Source organism: Penaeus monodon, chromosome 6 (assembly GCF_015228065.2).
Source record: "Penaeus monodon isolate SGIC_2016 chromosome 6, NSTDA_Pmon_1, whole genome shotgun sequence".
Lineage (NCBI taxonomy): Eukaryota > Metazoa > Arthropoda > Malacostraca > Decapoda > Penaeidae > Penaeus > Penaeus monodon.
Genome location: NC_051391.1, coordinates 10,755,992 through 10,761,317, shown reverse-complemented (window position 1 = coordinate 10,761,317; position 5,326 = coordinate 10,755,992). Strand labels below are relative to the sequence as shown.

Genomic DNA, 5,326 nt, shown 5'->3' with positions numbered 1-5,326 from the left:
GAGCGAGGTGTTGCTCCTTGGCTCCCCGCAGGGAGTCTGCCTGTCATCTCCTATAGTGGTCTAAAGATGGGCATAGATTACGTGTTTACCATATGACAATCATTGGTGATGAAAGGTAGTGTTACAACAATGCATAGCTCTTGTGGAAGGGGATAGACAATACAACACTGGAATGTCTATTGTGGCAACGAGAGACGAATAAACAGGTAAAGCAATGGACATACTTATATGTATGTGTGGGAATATAGGCATGTGACAATACATAAGATTATACAAGGCATGTAGAATATAATAACAGATAAATAGAATAACTTTGGCATACATATTTCAGTAACATCACATATATAAAGCTCGGTTACAGTGTGTGTGTGTGTGTGTGTGTGTGTGTGTGTGTGTGTGTGTGTGTGTGTGTGTGTGTGTGTGTGTGTGTGTGTGTGTGTGTGTGTGTGTGTGTGTGCGCGCGTGTGCGTGTGCGTGTGCGTATGCGCACGCGTGTGTGGTGTGTATCTAGGTTTGGCTTACCCAATATATGCAAATCCGTGCAAATTCGCACAAACATTGTGCGCATGTGAGTGTGTGGATGCATTCATGCACACGCCTTGGACCCACACGCGCGAGAGCACACGTGGATTTGCACATATTGGTTGAGTTTATCATGCGTGATGGTGAGTTGAGAACCACCAACAATGATTACCTAAGACTAGTCAGCTACATTATGTCAACATGGCGCCAAGTAGTTCGTCAAACACCGCATTGGTGGTGGCACAAAAATAAGGATAAAAGAAAAGAGAAAAGAGAAAAGTCATTTAAATTATATGTATGTTATATATATATATATATATATATATATATATATATATATATATATCATATACATATAACATATATGTGTGTATATATATACACATATGTGTGTGTGTGTGTGTGTCTGTGTGTTTGTGTGGGTGTGTGTGTGTGATTGTGTGTGTGTGTGTGATTGTGTATGTGTGGTTGTGTGTGTGTGTGATTGTGTGTGTGTGTGTGTGTGAAAGTGGTTCTGTTTGTGTCAATTGAACGATCCATTAAGTTTGGAGAATATTTTTTCTCTCTCTCTTTTCTCCTTTGTTTTATATCGTGCGAGAGATAAGAACCATGGAAATCCGAAACTGATGGCAGAGGATGATGTATACGAGGAAAATAACATCATTCAACTAGTACGTGAGGATACACAATAGCGCTGGGTCAAGTGAATGTGTAGTGATCCACTTAATTACTTTAATTACCCTTGTTAATTAGGTCATTAGCAGCTGCCACCACCTGGTTAGTACGTCCAGGAACAATCCATGTCTCGAAAGGAGGAGACGTCTAGAAGAGTGTAAAAAGATAAAAAGGAAAGCGTGCGCGTGAGAAAAGGAAAAAGACCTAATTCACAAGGGTTTCCGTCTGGTAAGCGTGGTTAACTCCGAGGGCAGTGCGTGTCAGCCAGAAGGGCTGATGAAAGGAGGTCCATTGCTTGCCACAGGTAGCCAAGTATGGTATCATGGGTCTCTTGATAAAAGGGTTTAAGTAAAAAGAGGAATTTCATTCGAAAAGCTTACACATTTATTGTTAATAAAAACACTAAAAGTAACACTTAAAATTACATTAAGAGAAAAACATTAAAATTCTAACACGGGGAAAATCCCCCAAAAGAAACTATTTGAAAAAGTACAAAAAAAAGAAGATAAAACCCCAAAAAATAATCTAAAAAACGGCTCAGCACTCTGTTCAATATATAAACGTAAAAAAAAAATTTAAAAACTCATCTTACCGCCATAAAAAACCTTGTCCTTACGACCGATACCACACCAACGTCATTAGCTTCCGCCGGGTTTACTTCGGCCGCTAAAACGTTCTCCAGACAAGGTTCCCCCACACCTCCTGCTCGTTCCCCGAGGATCCCATTAATAGGCCAGTAACTGGCCCGGGAACGAACAACCGTTTCCCCCCCTCCCTAGATGGCGTAACAGGCCCTCAGGTAGTAAAGACTTGCGTACTGATAACTCTAGACATTTTTTAAAAATCCCTTATACCCAATAAAAGAAATGTAAAAAACAAAATAATACTTTAAAAGTTACTTTACCCAAACCTAAAAAAGAGTGCTTAAAAGTAAAATAAATAAAGAAAGTGGTTTTATACTTCGTTGTAAAAAGGTTGGAAAAGTTTATAAAACTCAACAAATGTAATAAATCATACATATATTAATAAAAAAATAGAATAAACGGTAACATTTGTCTCCACGCGGGTCGGCGTGGGTATCTTGTCAGAATTCCAGGGGAAACTCCTGTAATTCCGGCTGGGATGGTCTGGGGTCACTACAAATGAATTAATATCGCAGTAGACAATCACACCACAGCAGCCAATTGACCCCGGGGACGTTCCAACACAAGCTAGTGCGCAGAACGTGAGACAGTCGGTTGTGATCTTTTCCATCACCAAAAATAACGGAGCTGGCTTAATACATTTGTCCGTGATGGAAGATCTCGCATCACTGCAGAAGACAGAGAGAAGTGCAGTTAAGAAAAGAAAGATAAGTGCAGTTGACGGAGAAGGGTGTTAATACAAAAAAAAGGGGTGGGGGGATGCAGCGCGAGCCATTATTAAGAGGTATTCCTTGTTGGAACGCGATGGTTGAATTATTGAATGATATACCCCAGTCTTCTTTACCTCGAAGTGTCCTTGGATCCATCATATTCTCCCTAGTAATTAGGGCCGCTATCGTTGCTATGATGTTTTTGCTGGTTTGCTTTTTAATACATAAATCAAAGTTGGGGTTCTTGTTGATGTTTCTTCCTTCTTCTTCTTCTTCTTCTTCTTCTCTTTTTCCTTCTTTTTCTTCTTCATCTTCTTCTTCTTCTTCTTCTTCTCCTTCTCCTTCTCTTCTTTTTTTTTCTTTAGTTGCTATGTTCTGTTTCTTATATCCTACTGATTCGTGATTTCTCAGTCCACCTTTAATTACTTCTAGTATTTCGTAGATTTTTTTTTCTACTGTCTTATAAGAACAGTTTAAACACAATTGATTTTCCAGAGTTATAAGGGTCCAATCTTTCACGCGTTTTTATCGTGGAAATGTCATCTATCAAACATGTTACGAACTTGACAGTAACGAGGGTTAAGTCCGCTGAAAAACATAAGTGAGGTATTACACGGATGACCTCGAAGTTAAAAGATGTATATATAATTCAGGATTATTGTACCATTTAGGCTGTCTGTTATGTCAATTTGGTAACTCAGGCGTCACTGAAGCAGGAACACACACAGTCTAATATGTGTATTCATTTTGCACTCAGCTATAATCATGTATGTTTGTTTGATTTATCGTTTTAATGATACTTTGGATTCTAGTTTACAAAACAACAGATGTGCACGACGGATATTCTGTCATCCAAGTTTAAGTATGCTATATCATTCTACTATTTGACTAAGTATTCTTGCCATCAAGGAAAGTTTATGTATGGTATGTCACATTACCATTTAGGTAGGTAAAGTGTTAATGATCACTTCCATGTCAACTATTTGAAATACAACGTTATACTAGGCATCGGAATCTGGATTTTTTTTTTTATGTGCAAAATTGTCAGGAAAGATAGATCTACACATTCTCATTTGTAATACCGATTAACTTTGTTGACAAGTATTTTTTGCACATGTAACGTAAACAGGGTCCTTGATCGGTTTAGGATCAGTTCATCTTCGCTATGATTGGCCAGAATTCGAGTAAAAACATGATTTTCTGGTAGCAACGATTGAAGCAGACCTATTTATTTTTCAGATGCGGGATCTTTGATGTGTGTGTGTGTGTGTGTGTGTGTGTGTGTGTGTGTGTGTGTGTGTGTGTGTGTGTGTGTGTGTGATTGTGTGATTTGTGTGTGTGTATGATTGTGTATGATTTTGTGTGTGTGTGTGTGTGCCTGTGTGTGTGTAGGGAAATTTGTAAATTCAGATAAGTGAATAATTCCATACAAATATGTTCAGGGAGTATGAGAGAGAGAGAGAGAGAGAGTCAAAATATAACATATAATTAAAATTGACATCACGCGCACACATAAAACATCTGAGTGATGAATACAAACGAAAAAAAGCGGTATACTTTGCAAATTGTCATTCCCGAATAGCAATATAGTTACTACTAGTAGTGATATCACTAATATTACAAATTATTTGCCAAGAGTGAAAAAGTGTTTGCCTCACGTCGTGTGGTTCTTTCTTCTCTATTTCTCTAGCGTAAAAATAGTATTGGTGATGAGAAATTATATGGCAGAAAGAATCTATATATAGTTATTTGAATTATATTATATAACAACTTTCCCTGATGACTTCTCGTTGTCGTGACATATATTCTATGACGTTTATTATATAGGAAATGTAGGCAATAAATCAGTATCAAATAAAGCAAATAGGAATACAATAATGCTACAAGTGTAATAAAAGACACACTTCTTCGCTCCTGCTCGTACATAAACACACAACCACGTAATTTGTAGATCATTGCGGAAGTTTGATTATTGACTGATTATTAGACATCTATATTTCCTTTATCATTTTTTATTGTAATTATCAGCAGAATAAATATATTAATTTTTCCCTCTCTGATGATGATAATGATAAACATGATTTTCTGGTAGCAACGATGGAAGCAAACCTATTTATTTTTCATATTTGGGATCTTTGATGTGTGTGTGTGTGTATTTATGTGTGTGTGTGTGTTTATTTGTGTGTGTGTGCGCGCGCGTGCGTGTGTGCGTGCGCGGGCGCGCGTTTTTATACAATATTACAGAATTAACCCAAACTGAGCAATATCTATGAAAACATGGACAATAATTTCTACGGGCACTTAAATATATATATATATATATATATATATATATATATATATATATATATATATATATATATATATATATATAAGTAAAAAAAATGTTCGATAATTTCTGACCCAAATTCACTTTGTTCATTGTTGTGACAATTTCCAAGCGTAACTAGATCCCAGATATATTTAATCACTGTTTTTGACCTATAAAAATAACATTGTGGTCCAGCATTTCAGCATATATTTTCACCACAATGATCGAGAGAGAGAGAGAGAGAACATCGTTGCATGTAAGAGAAAGAAAGAAAAACTCACATCAAACAAAACAAGTTTATTAAGAAAAAAAAAGTGGTCTTCATCTCGAACGTGCAGTAACAAAGGAAACAGAAACAGCAGTGAAAAACATGAACAGTTATTCTAAAGACAAACAAGGATTAGAATGAGTTAAATTCTACTGACAGTGTGTATCTATCATAATGTCATTTTCTTGTATTTCTT

General features: G+C 36.7%; 1 protein-coding gene across 1 annotated transcript in view; it reads left to right on the top strand.

Annotated features, from left to right (window-relative positions):
* LOC119574191 (lactosylceramide 4-alpha-galactosyltransferase-like) overlaps positions 1–5,326 on the top strand; it is a gene marked incomplete in the record, with an annotated part of 20,498 nt that overhangs the window by 14,545 nt on the left and 627 nt on the right.